The following is a 14,903-nucleotide window of genomic DNA, read 5'->3' on the forward strand; positions in this document are numbered from 1 at the left end:
AGGTCCTTCCGTCCTGAACAAACTGCGCTGAAACCTGCTTGCTGAGCTCATAGACTTCTTTTGTAATTTCTGTGATAGATCATCATATAGTTGGATTCTGTTGCTTTTCTCCCCTTTCTTTTCTGCTCTTGCAGTCCTGAGGCATGCGCTTGCACATGCTCAGCAAGTGTTCCACTGAGCTATACCCCAGCTGTTGTGTTTTTGAGACAGATTCACTATGTAGCCCAGGCTGGCCTAAAACTTGTGATCCTCAGGCCTCTGCCTGGCAGAAGACATTTCTAATGTAACCTCTGTGTTTTACTTACTTATTTTTTTTTTGAGATGATACTATTCCATTATGTAGCATAAGCAGGCTTCTTTCTAATTTATTTACCATTTGTGAGTGTTTGTGTGTATGCACACACAGGTGCGGAAGTCATGGACAAATATAGAAATCAGTAGATAACTTTTGGGGGTTGGCCATCACACTTGTGCAACAAGCGTTCATGCCCATTGAGCCAGCTCGCTGGCCCTTGGCTAGCTTCAAAGTCACATATTCCTGCCTTTGCCCCCGATTCATGTCTAGTTCTATGGCTCCTCTCTTTCTTTGTGTTTCATGTGTGTGGGTGTTGTGCTTGCATATTTGTCTGTGTACCACATGTGTGCCTGGTGTTCAGGGAGACCAAGGGTGTTGTTGGATCCTCTGAAACTGGGGTCACAGGTGGTTGGGGCCACCACGTCTGTACTGGGAATCTCTGAAATCGGGGTTCTCTGAAAGAGGAGCCATTGCTCTTAACCACTGAGCCATCTCTCTACTGCAGCTTTCTTTTAACCCCACACAATACAGTGAGAGGAAAATGATGTCAGAGTGGAAATCATGATGAAAAAGGACCCAGAATTCCGAGATTTGAAGGATTTTTCAGCTGGTACGAATGAGGAGAGATGTGTTCTCGCATACACAAGGAGTAGGGAGATCATAAGGAATGTGGCTAGAAGCAAGCCAGCTGTCATTCTTCAGCACTCCAAAGGCATTTCAGAACGTTTTCTTGTTCTTCTTTTATCTGAAGGAGGTGTGTGTGTGAGAGAGACAAGGTTTCTTGTGAAACAGTCCTGGCTGTCCTGGAACTTGCTTTGTAGACCAGACTGACCTTGAACTCACAGATTCCTCCTGCCTCTGCCTCCCAAGTGCTGAGATTAAAGACCCATCATCACCTGGCTTGTTATTTTCTAGAGACAAGGCCTTGTGATGTTGTCCAGGCTGGTTCCAAGCTCCTGAGTTTAAGCATCCCCTCCCTAAACGTGCCCCACATAAGCCTTCCAAGTAGGTGGGATTTCAGGCATACCCCATGAATGCCTGGCTCATTGCTGGGATCTCAAAGCTGTCTCCCTTAAGCCCAAAGTTTGAGGGAGGCTGAGTGATTTGGGGGGACTAGACAGGGCTCTGTCCGTGAACTTGTTGCCCCAGATCTTGGAAGTCTGCTCTTAATTCCAGCACAATGCTCTTTGGCTGACTCAAGCCAGGGTTTAAGCTAGGTGTGGTTGGGAGGCAGCTCTGAGGAGCTAGGCAGTAAGTGTTAGCAGTTGCTGTGGTAATTCTGGTGCACAGAGCTCATAAATTTGGTACAAAGTTGCCTCCACCTATCTGTCAAATGCTGTATCAGATAGCCCAGAGCAATGCTTACTGTAGCATCCTGGATTGGACCGGGTTGCTCCCACGACTGGGAACCATCAGTGTGGGATGCTAGCCTGCAACTGCTGCAGGCACAATTCTCTGATACTTCCCGGATACTCCCACCTACAGCAGCAGCTACTGTGTGCCTGAGTGCATCGCAGCACCACACCTCGGGGAGCCAACTTCCTACACGGTGTACCGGGTGGCTGGGACACAGAGTCAAAGCAGCCTTCCAGCTTTGGTTTCGTATTGTTTACTCTGTTCCCTTTTCGGCCACTCGGGGTCTGTTTCTTTCTGACTTCATCTTGCTATGAAGGAGGTGTGGGTCCTATGCCTATCACACCAGTGGATTTCAGAAAGCAGGAACGTTAGTTCCACAAGCTCTCGGTGGGAAAGAGAATTTACTTCGAGATGAACCACGCTTTGAGTCTCACTCCTTCATTATTTATTACTTATTTATTATTCCCCATCTGAGTTAGATGAGACTTTGGACTTAAGGTGTTAGAAAGAGTTGAGGGTTCACAGTTATTGGGAGGGTTTATTTCACATGGGAGAAGGACATGAAGGGACAGAATGTAGGCTCTGAATCTATCCATTTGATTTTACACATTTATCCTAAGAACATGCAGTAGCTTTAGCCAAGAAACCACACTCTCCCCTTTTAACAAGTGAACTTCACAGTGTTTATCTCTCACAGAATGAGAAATGTTTCTTTTCCTGTGAAGGAACTGTAGCTACCTACCACACCTAACTCGCTGTTCTGGGTCTCCCAGCAACCCGATTAGCCAACTGGGGGAGGAGGTGGTAGTAGGTTCCACTCAGTGCCCTCTTCCCTAGGCCTGGTGGCCTCCAGCCTGCTTGAGAAGGCTTTCAAGGAAAGAGGCTGTCCTTTGACAGGAAGCATGCGGTTTTCTGGCCCTGCACATGATAAACTGGGCAAATATGCCTTAATTTAGAATTCAGAATTAGGAGCCCCGGTATCAGCCATGTTCTTTAGAAAGCAGCACCCCTCCATGGCTTCTGCATCAGCTCCTGCCTCCAGGTCCCTGCCCTGTTTGAGTTCCTGTTCTAACTTTCCTTCAGGATAGACTGTGACAGGAACATGTAAGCCAAAGAAACCCTTTCCTCCCCAAGTTGTTTTGGTCATGGTGTTTTATAGCCATAGCAGTCCTAAGACATACATACATTTTGAAAAGAAAAATTGGATGATACACACCAAATAGCTAACAGCAGCTACTTCTCCCACATGAGCGTGGGTATTCAATCTAGATTTGTATATAAAATCCCTTATTCATTGAATAATTTCCCAACGATCTTTCACTATTTTTGCTAGGCAGGTGCTCTACAACCGAGGTACATTTCAGCCCCTTTAAGATGTTTTATTACATGATGACTATTTACTTGAGGAAGTCCATACTATAAAGTCAGTTCTTTTCAGCTTTAGCTTTTCCTGTGTCTTGAGCTGAGAGTTCCAACTTCATAAACATTTCCTCAATCTGTGTGGATGAGGCTGGCCTTAAAAGGGGATCTTCCTGTCTTGGCCTCCCGAGGGCCGGGATTAAAGGCATGAGCCATCACTGTCCAGCATGTTTTCTTTTCTTTTCTTTTTTTGGTGTTTTGAGACAGTGTTTCTCTGTAGCTTTGGAGTCTGTACTGGAACTCATTTTGTAGACCAGGCTGGCCTCGAACTTACTGAGATCGCCTGCCTCTGCCTCCCAAGTGCTAGGATTAAAGGCGTGCACCACCACAGCCTGGCTACGTTTTCTTATTCTTACTGTCACTGTCCTCTCTCTAGCACTGCTAGAAAGGCCCTCGCCTCCAACCGTTGGCATTATCCCACCAGGCAGACACTCGCATCCTCACAGCCAACTTGGCTGTCACAGTATAGTGATTTAACTGTCACGAAGCTTTTACTGGACACTAGTTTTCGTGTTTCTGTGAAGTAAATTTCATAGATGGACTTACACATGATCAATCAGATGACTTTAGACTACACAAGCTGGTATAAATGCACAGCCCCTATTCACAGCTACCCGGGAGGCTGAGGAACTAGGCTCACAAAATTCCATGAGTTTGAGACCACCCTGGCAGTCATAGAGACTCTATTTCAATAAAAAAGTAATGTTTGTTACGACATGTTATCAGGGTAGACTTATCTATGCCTGCTTTATATCACATGTAAAGAAGCTCCTTTGACTTAGCTCCCGACAAATGCATTGTTAGCTAAACTTTATAATCAAAACAAAACAGAACATAAAACCCCACATGTTTAATATAGCACAATCATGCTGTATATCTCTAGTACTGGAAGAGATAAAACATCCAAGTACAGTTTCTCCTGAGTGAGTATGGCTTTCAAACCATCATAAAGTTGAAGAATAAGCTGACCCATTAGAAGCTGGAACATATACATGTCTGAACTACCAGAGTCCATGTGCTGAGAGGCTTGGGTCTGGAACCCTGCCTTGGGGTGGCAAGGAAAAGAAAAAAGGACAGACACATAGACGCATGTGCATAAAAGCTGGGGTCAAGGGCTGGGGTCAAGGGCTGGGGTGTGCAGATGCTGACTGAGTGATCTGCTACCAACAAAGCCTGGAACTTCAGTGTGTGTATCAGGCCCAATGCAAGGGGAGGGGTAAGCTCGTCTCGGTAGCAGGTTTCGGTAAGTGAGCAGTCTCAGGGTGGGAAATCCGGGAGGAGGAACCTGCACTTGCTAGTATTTGTACACACTGGTCACTTGCTCACCCTCGGACCCTGGGGGATGGCTTTGCCATCCCTCTGAGCCTCACCCAGGAGGGCTTTGCTGTTCCCAGCAGACTGATGTACTCAAGTCACTGACATGGTTGTGTCCACGTCAACAATACACATTCACTCGGGGTTTCCTCCATCCCCTACAGTGGAGAGCGCCCGTGTGCGTGTGTATGCGTGTGTGTATATTTGTGCATGTGCACGTACGGATGTGTGTGTGTATATGTGTGTAAGTATGTGTGTACACTAGGGACCAAAATGTTCAATGAGACAATCTTTATTTTATTTACCTTTTTTTTTCGCAATCCATTTTAAAAAAAAAGATTTCTTTTATTTATATGTATCCGAGTGTGGATGATGACAGAGGTCAGAAGAGGGTATCAGATGCCCTGGAACTGGAGTTACAGTGGTGATAAGCCACTTCACATGAGTGCTAGGAACCAATTCTGGCCCTTTGGAAGATTGCGAAGCACTCTTAACCACTGAGCACTCTTTTTACAATCTTCGAATTCATGTTCTACTTGTAAGTCTGTGACCATTTGCTCTGTAGTGTTCAGGCATTGACTCTAACCCCGGGGAAGGGCTCAATAACCGTCTGTTATGCTTTATTGCATGTTAGAGCCTGTGGGCCCCAACATAGACAACTATTTTCCCTAACTTGACTGGTATGGAGTCGGAAGGAATAATCAGACACAGCTTACACGGTCATCATGGAAGGGCATCTCAGGCTTCTTCTCTCCTGAAGATATCCCCGCCTTTATTAGCCAAACAGCTTTTATACAAACACATAAACTGAGCAGGAAAATGCACCAGACCCATCTCCTAGGTAACCAGACGAATGGCATTTTGTCACATCCGCATCTACCTGTCTGTGTATGCTAGCTGTCACGTAGGCTTGAATCAGCATCTCTATAAGGCATCCTCCAAATTACTGAGAAAGGAGCAACAACATTCTGACCCTTTGTTAGGCAGAGACAGCCTGTCTGCAGGGCTACGTGACCACCTCAGGTGGGGCCTATGGCTTTAGCGCCTGGCTGCCACACCATATCGAAATTTGGGTCTACAATTGCAGTGTCCATGCGCATGCTCTTATTTTATTGAAACGTAGTGAGAGTGTTTATTTCCAGAGCAGTCAGTTCCTGTCCAGGAACAGAAGCCGAGGAGAAAACGTTTGTGCAGAAGCCATGAGATGGGTTGTGCGGATGAATGACAGCCCAGTTTCACACTGTCCATCCAGTGTGAAAAAATAAGTCACCTCTTTTCCTGATGAGTCACTGTAGTGTCTGCTGTGTTCCCACCAACACCAAAACAAGGTACTGGCTCAAGTTAAGGCTGGGCATGGGTGTGTGAGTACTCAGTGCTCACGTGACCCACGGTGCCTGGGGTCTGAGCACCACTGTAGGTGCTCTCTGTCTCCGGCAGGTCTCCGTTGCTCACACTCATGCCTCACTGTCCAATCAGACATCATTTACAAGACATAAACGTAGGCATTGCCAGTAATGCCAGCACTCGGACGACTGAGACAGGAATCCTGGTATTCTAGGTTAGCCCGAGTTCCCTAAGAGCCTGTTTCTAAAAACAAATAAGCAAACAAACAAGTAAACAAATGAAAAAAAACCCATAAACTCAAAGATAAACTTGTTGTTACTGGAGTTTTGGGGCAGACGTCCTGGCTCCAGAAGTTGTAACAGGCTCGAATCTGCCACTCACCTCAACATGCCAATCAAGGTGATGAACAGCAGTACAGAACAGAGACGGGAGAGCTCAAAGCTCTTGCCAGCCCCTGAGACTTTGAGAGAAGAACTGAAGGAAGGTGGCGGGAGATGGTGGCTGCGCTTGTGCACTGGTCCATCTTAGTCCTGCTTCTGCAAGAGGTGCTGGTGAAGTTGTTACTGTGGTCACCACTTAATTTACTGGGGCTCTAGGCGTAGTTCATATGCTTAGGTCCACGTGAAACTGGGGGTTTAGTCCCCAGCACCAAACACTACCAACAAAGCAAAACAACAGAAAACTTTTCTCCCCTCGGGGGACAGGAGTTCCAGACAAAGTTTCTCTGTGTAGCTATGGTTGTTCCTGAAAGTCACTCTGTTACCAGTCTGGCTTCAAATTCACAGAGATCTCCTTGTCTCTGCTTCTGACGTCCTGAGATTAAAGGTGTGTGTCACTATCAGCTGGCTTTTCTTTTCCTAAAGAACTTTATAACTAAAATATGCTCATCATTATTCAGCGAAGCGTAATCTTTTCTCCGTAGAGGGTCTTCCTTCAGTGTCCGTGGCTGCTGACTGATAAGGGTAGCAGATGCCGAAGGTTTGAATGGCTAAGGAAATTTCTCAAAATAAAACCAAGCGTCTAGATGGACTCAGTGTTAGAGCGCTTGCATGGCACAAGCAAGATCCTGGATTTGCTCCTCAGCTATGCGAACTAAACTAACAAATGAAGCACAGGATATCTGCCTCATCTGGGATGGTGAGATGGTTCAGTAGTTAAGAAAAGGTATCTCAAGCCGGGCGGTGGTGGTGCATGCCTTTAATCCCAGCACTCGGGAGGCAGAGGCAGGCGGATCTCTGTGAGTTCGAGGCCAGCCTGGTCTACAAGAGCTAGTTCCGGACAGGCACCAAAGCTACAGAGAAACCCTGTCTCGAGAATCAAAAAACAAACAAACAAAAGAAGAAGAAGAAGAAGAAGAAGAAGAAGAAGAAGAAGAAGAAGAAGAAAATGTATCACAAGCCAGGCAGTGATGGCGCATGCCTTTAATCCCAGCACTTGGGAGACAGAGGCAGGCAGATCTCTGTGAGTTCGAGGCCAGCCTGGTCTACAAGAGCTAGTTCCAGGACATTTCCAGAATATACAATATCTTCTTCTGGCCTTTGAAGGTAATTGCACTCACATGCACACATGTTATATAGACACACAGTCACACACATAATCAAAAAGTTAAAAAAAAAGAAAAAAATTGCTACATCTATTGATTTTCCTATCACAAAAGATTTCCCTTTAGGACATGATGCTGTTGGTAACGTTTTATTAGTAGTAGAGGGTCTTTCAAAATTGGAATCCAGGTAATTTATATTTAATATCCCAGCATTCAGGAGCTGGAGGTGGAAGACTGCCATAGAAAATTGAAATGTATTGTCAAAAACCCTGCCACTGTTTTAGCAACTAATTTTATGTATTTGAAATCCTTTGTTGTTATTTCAACAATATCTACTGACTCTTCACTCTAAATAACTAGATTTAAGTAAATGACTATCTTTGCTTACTCTCTAGCCCCAACCTCAGGCTCATATAATTCTCTCGCTTTTCTACCACACCTAAGGTGAAGGTCTGAGTCCTTTGAAGCCATCTATGAGGCTAGGATCAGCTCACTCTAAACTGTTAATGCTGACACTCTGCCTCTTCCTTTGAGTCACAGATGCTCTTTATGACATCTAGAATGATGACTAATGGTCAGGTTTTAACTTACCGTTCCCAGACCCATCAGAGAAATCACTGCAGTAACTACAGCGTTAAGAAATTGATTTTTAAATAATAAGACTTAAATGTTGAATTACTCCTTAATCCACTGACTCCAGAATGGCTATTATGTTAGTCATGAAAACAACATTAATCTTGCCATATACATCCATCAGAGGTCTTGGGTAACTAGGTATATCGTCAACAAATGGTGAGATTTTTGAAATGAATCTTTTTTTCTGAGCAGTGGGCTTAAGATATTGAGTTTTCTGAGCAGTGGGCTTAAGATATTGAGTGAACTGCATTTGGGGAAAAAAGATGTGCTGTCGTGCAGGCTTTGCTGTTCCATTTAGCAAGCACAGGCAAATTATACAAAGATTTTGTATAATTCGTAAAGGCTTTAGGATCTCCGGAATAACAGATAAGCACTGGTGACTTAAGGTGAGTTGGGCGTGGTGGTGATGTTATTCTTTTTTAAAAAATGCTGCAAGATCCCCGCGGCAGTAGGCAGCAGAAATGCTGTAGGTCCCAAATGGTGGTAATGGGCCATGTGGTGGCAGGCAGTGGCCTCTGGGAGCAGCTAGTTCCAGGCAGAAATGGCTGCCGGTCCCAGAGCGGTGGCCTGAGCGGTGGTGGTGGTGGTGGGCCATGTGGCGGCAGACAGCAGGCCCTGGGAGCAGCCAGTCCCAGGCAGAGACAGCTGCTGGTCCCTGAGCAATGGCTGGTCCCAGGCAGGGAGACACATGGCGGGAGGGCAGAAGACAGAAACATGGATAGACAGGACATGCAGGGTGAGGTTGAATGTTTATTCAGGGGGTTATGGAGGAGGAAGGGTGAAGGGGGGACAGAGAGAGAGAGAGAGAGAGAGAGAGAGAAGAGGTGAAAGAGACAGAGAAGGGGGGAAGCAGAGCAGTGGGGAGGAGGCAGAAGCGAAGCTGCCTCTCCGAGAGGAAGATGGAAAAGAGAGCGAGCTCAGGCCGGAAGCTGAAGATCAGCCTGCTACAGCGGATGGAGGAGGGAGTGGGCATGGCTTGTCTCTTAAAGGGACCAAAACCACAACAGGTGCTACACACTTGGCCGGCACAGCTCTTGGGAGGCCAGGTGCTTTAGGGACTTCTCTCTAGGTGACAGCTCCGCTGACGGGAGGAGAGGGCTGTTTTGGCTCACAGCTCAAGGCACTTCCATTATGATGGGGAAGCTATGGCAGTGGGAGCTTGAGATAGCCGGTCTCATTGTATCTGGTGTCGGGAAGTAGGTGTGGACGAAAGCTGGTACTCAGGTTTATTTCTCTCTCTCTTTCTTTGCTTTTTGTTTTTTGGTTTTTTGAGACTGGGTTTCTTTGTGTAACAGTCCTGGCTATCTGAAAACTCACTCTGTAGACCAGGTTGGTCTTGAACTTACAGAGATCCATGTGCCTCTGCCTCTTGAGTGCTGGGATTAAAGACGTGTGCCACCATGCCTGGTTCCTATTTCTCCTTTTTATTCAGTCCTGGACCCTAGTCCTTGGAGTGGCACCACCCACAGTTAAGTTAATCTTTCTACCTCAACTAACTTAATAAATAAACAATTTGATGGGGATAGCCCAAGGGTAACCTAGCCTAGGAAGTCTCTTCCATATGTGGCCAGGGGCTAACCTAATCTCTGTAACTCCTCACAGGTATTCCCAGAGGCTTGTGTCCAGACCATCTGAGGTAGACCTCGTAACTGTCACAAATGAGCCAGGAAGATTGGGAAATCAAAACTAGCTTTGACTGCATAGTGAGCTCTTTTCTCAAACAAAACACAGTAAAACAAAACACCTTACACGAAGTCATCAGTTGTACTAGCCTCTAACAAGGAAGGCAGCTTGGCATGAGGCCAGACATTGATTTCTCTCCTCTTTTTGAAAGTCCTTGATGACAATTTCCTCCAGGTACAAATGTTTCATCTATGTTGAAGAAAAATCTATTGTTTGTTGTAGTCACCTTTATCAAAGCCTCAGCTCGGGCTGGAGAGGTAGCTCAGTCATTAAGAGTGAGCATTTGGGGCTGGAGAGATGGCTCAGTGGTTAAGAGCACTAGCTACTCTTCCAGAGGTCCTGAGTTCAGTTCCCAGCAACCACTGGTGGCTCCCAACCATCTGTAACGGGATCAGATTTCTTCTTTCGGTGTGCATGAAGACAAAGCACTCATACATAAAATACAAGAATAAATAAATCTTGAAAAAAGAGAGCGAGCACCTGCTGCTCTTCCATGGGACCCAAGTTCAGCTACCTGCTCTCACACTGGGTGGCTGTGTGCTCGGTTGGTAATTCTCTTGAGATACACTGTGATCCCTTGGTGAAATATTGCTTGAAGTCTCCTCCTGTCTTCATTCCATGATAGACTTTGCTGACTTTGTCCCATCTAACCGCCCTACCCCCCAAAAAGAGACTATATAAGGTGTTGTACTTCTTTTTTTAAATATTTATTTATTATGCATACAATATTCTGTCTGTGTGTATGTCTGCAGGCCAGAAGAGGGCACCAGACCTCATTACAGATGGTTGTGAGCCACCATGTGGTTGCCGGGAATTGAATTCAGGACCTTTGGAAGAGCAGGCAATGTTCTTAACCACTGAGCCATCTCTCCAGCCCCGCTGTACTTCTTAATAAGCTTGCTTGGCATAAGACCTAGCTCATGCAACACCTCACAACCCAGCTTTCCTGTCTTCTTTATGTTTTCATCTCCTGGCTACCTTTACTTAGGACCTTGTCACCGAAGAACAACCTGTTGGTCCAGGTCAAGACAGATAGTCAGGATAAAAATAAGAACCTGAGGCTCACTCATACACAATGGTATGGTGTCAACCAGTCATGATCATGAGACATTTCTAACTGTAATGTTCTTAGTCCACAAGATTATTAAAGGAATAAAAAGACACTATGAAATTGTGTCCCCTAACAGTGCGGGTGTGCAGTAAATGTTACTTTCTTTTCTTTTCCTTTCTTGTGCCCTGGGTTGGGGCATGGCTCAGTAGTAGAGCATTTGCCTAGTATGTTCAAGGCCTTGGGTTCAATCCCTAGCAGTGTAAAAATAAACACAAAAATAAAAATAAAAAATTTCTTTTTTATGCCTTACTTAGAATACAAAAAATGACTTTCTACTCTCATGAAATATGTTGATGATGGTATGTTATATATTCACGAGAAAATGTAAAATATTAAAATAATTAGCACTTGCTTATTATTAGCACATAAGATGCAAATTATAAGATTTCCACATAGGACCAAATACAGGTTACAAGAAATACATTAAAAAGATTAGAAGTTCAAATTGTGGGAAACTGAGTAGGACAAGATGCCTGCCATCATCCAGAGATGAAGGTAGTTAGCTCCCTTATGAAAATAAACAGTTACGAGAATGAGTTTAAGATGAAACACCGAGCTTCCTAATCACCATACTCAGAAAGTTACATGAGGAAGTTATCTAAGGACCATTTCCACCTACCCAGTTAAAAAAGATGGATCACGTGGATCACTGACCCAAGAACATCAAGCAACTTAATTGGATGTATTTTAGCAGTGCGATTGGAGAGTAATTGCTAATCTATCAAGACATGACTTTTAAAAGTTTTTTTTTATTGCAGGAAACTAAATATAGGTGAGATACAGGTTGAATTTCTTCTTTTGTGCAACTAAAAACCAGCATAGGCTAAACTAGAATTGCTGAAGAAGCTCCCTAAGGATGGATCAGCTCTACTTCTCAGAAATCTTAACTCACACAACCAGAGAACAGGTTATCTGTCTGCTGTGGACATGACAGAACTCCATCCAGAAGCATTCTAGCCTATATAGGAAGCAGGTAGACAACCAAAAGAAACTCGTGCTTAGAGGATGAGAATGTGGCTCAGTGGTAGAGTAGTTACCCAGTGTGTGTAGGGTCCTGGGTCTTAAGCCCCCACTGCAAATAAAAAGTATTTTGTATCTACTAATATGGACCATGTCTTCATTATCTTAAATAATATCAGCCTGCTCAACGGGAGTTACTCCCAGTAAGATACATAAAGGCACACTAATCAAAAATATATTGAAAACAAAAAAAACAAAATACGAAATATTACGCTTTATGATTTTAAAGAAGAATATTAAGCCAGGAGAATCTTCATGAGTTCAAGGCCAGCCTGGTCTACATAGTGAATTCCAGGCCACATAGGCTACATAGAGAGACCCTGTTTCAAAAATCAAAACAAAACAAAACAAAAATACCCAAAGAATCAAAAACTAAAAAACCACCAACTGAACAAGAAATAATAAATAAATAACAAATAAATAAATAGAAGTATTAGCACAGACATGCCTATGAATTTTCTAAGAGTTTAAAACAGAAATAAATAATATTTGAGAGATGTCATAAATGAAAATATTTTGGCAATCATCCATAATGTAGTATTTAGTGACATTGTTGTTTATATGCCTCTAAAGAGTATCTTTAAGTCCACTAAAGATACTTAAGACATTGAAGTCTTTTTCTAGCCAATCTAGATCTACAGTGTTCACACTGAAGAGCATAGACTTATTTATTTAATCAGTATTCAAACTACTTATAAGATTTTTGATATAAAAGAATAGTCATATCAGAGGTTAGAACCTGTGTTACGATACATGGTCTCCAGAATATGCATAAAGCCTTTTCTTGGAGTCTGGACGTTAGAACCTGGGTAGCAATTTCCTCCTGGTTCAACAGGTTCATTAAGATTCAGGATGTGAACAGCTCACAGGTCTCAGGAAATCCCTGAACTTATCAGATTCATAAGGCCCCTTCCTCCCCAAGCTTAGTAAGCAGCAACAACTGCTGGAGAGGTAAGACACCCAGATCTGTGAACTGCTTGCATATTCAGACAGCTTCAGGGTTGGAGCTTTCGTGAGTCAGCACCCAGGCTGGGGTTAATCTTTTGGAGATGCAGCTGCCTTTGAGTCACCCGTGTTCCTGTAAGTAACCTCAATAAACTTTTTTTTTATTTTTATTTATTTATTATGTATACAATATTCTGTCTGTGTGTATGCCTGCAGGCCAGAGAGGGTACCAGACCTTATTACAGATGGTTGTGAGCCACCATGTGGTTGCTGGGAATTGAACTCAGGACCTTTGGAAGAGCAGGCAATGCTCTTAACCTCTGAGCCATCTCTCCAGTCCCCCTCAATAAACTTTTTAACATGCTGAATTGGACTTTGGTAGGCTTGGCGTCATATCAGTGCCTTATCTGGGGAGAGAAGTTGGTTCATGTCTCTGCAGGAAAAGCTGTGGAATAGGACCAGTCTCATAATCTGAAGACTTTTTTAGTTTGTTGATATGTGCACTAGCAGCCTCAGCATTTCAACATGTATTAATGCATTTGCACCTCACTGTACAGGCAGCCATTAGCCTCCTTCCCTGCGACGCTGGGTGTGGTGCCACAGGCCTGTAATTCCAACACTTATTAGGTGAGTCAGGAGGAACAGGAGTTCAAGATCCTGCTCAGCTATGTAAGAGGTTCAGGACTAGCCTGGTTTAAGACAGATGCTGATTCAGAAAACAAACGGAAAAAAATGAAAGCACAAACTCAGAGCATTTCCCTGACATACATAGACAGGTGTGGAAGAAATCATATTTCTCTGTTTAAAGCTGACTTCTATGTGGTTTATAAACCGTGATGAGCAATCATGTAAGCTTGAAGAGGCCGCCCCGAGTCTGCTTTCCCCTTCCGTTCACACATGCAGTGAGCCCGACTTGAAAGATTGACAGCTCATTTCCCCTCAGGACTGATCCGCTGGAGTCTGGGCAGGCACGCCTTTCCCTTTCACTTGAACCAAGCTGCCAAGGTAAGTTTCTTTCATCGTGGGTTCTCTGCCTGAGCACGGCACTTTCATTTTTAGAGCGGACCTTTCACATTCTGCGCAGGCGTGCGCTTATGACTTGTTACCTGTGGGGTCATTATCTCGGAGGGCTGTGTGTGTTTGTTTAAACCACGGAGTGGGGTAGCAAACCACCAGCAGGGAACACTGGAGCTAAAATGTTCAGAACTGGGGAGAGGGCTTGTGGAGTGCCAAGCCGGCCACCAAGAGCAGACTTGGGAGCCTTTTCTCTGTTTTCCTGGAAACACTAAGTCATAGACAAGGAAGGTTCCTATGTAGGCCTGCTGCTGTCATCTTGAAGAGATTTAACAAACAATACCTCTAGTTCTCTGAAGTAACCAAAACCTTGGTACAGGGATTGATCAATTTACTGGGTTATTGTTTTGAAGTCATTGTGTTTATTGTATATTTGAGGGGAAAGAGGGTCTTTTGATCTGCCTACAAAAGAAAATAGTTTAAAAAAATCTATATTTATTGAGGCAACGTTTTTCTGTATAGCCCCGACTGTTCTGGAACTAGCTCTGTAAATCAGACTGGCCTCAAACTCAGAGATTTGCCTGCCTCTGTCTACTGAGTGCTGATATTAAAGGTGTGCGCCACCACGCCCACCTTATTTTTTATTTTTAATGATGTATATTTCTGTTGTCTGTGTGTGGGTATGCGCAGGTGAGTACATATGGTTCTCCTTCTTCCTCGGGATCATGGTCTGCTGGTCCTCCACGGGGGAGAGAGCAGACGTGGGGAACAGGATTTGGAGGGCTGTGGATATGATAGAGGCAGCCCTGGAGACGATTTCAATGAGACGATGCAACTTTATTCCAGAGTATAGAAATATGTAGGTTTGGGGACAGTAGCTGGGGAGTTGCCTAACTTGCCGTAAACAACACACTCCTATCATAAGGCTTTGTATGTGATATTAGGGTCCTACAGCAGAGCTCCTAGTCCAAGTCTCAGTTACCATGTGTGCAGCAGGGGAAAGGCTTCTAGCAGGGAACTGTGCCAAGAGTCACGCTAAAGATAAATTAGGCGTTCAGGTTTAGAGACAGCTCTAGATAAGGTCAATACTCTGGACTTAGAGGGCTTTTCCAGATAAGGGCAGGGAGAGAGCTGGAAGTCTCACTGGGGAGGGAGTCCCTTATGTGGTCGAGCTTGGATAAAGCTATCAGGCCATGATAGACTGCAACCTCTGACCAGCAAGG

This window comes from Microtus oregoni, unplaced genomic scaffold, assembly GCF_018167655.1.
Source record: "Microtus oregoni isolate MIOR12 unplaced genomic scaffold, Mior012 000006F_ref0000085, whole genome shotgun sequence".
In the NCBI taxonomy this organism is placed as follows: Eukaryota; Metazoa; Chordata; class Mammalia; order Rodentia; family Cricetidae; genus Microtus; species Microtus oregoni.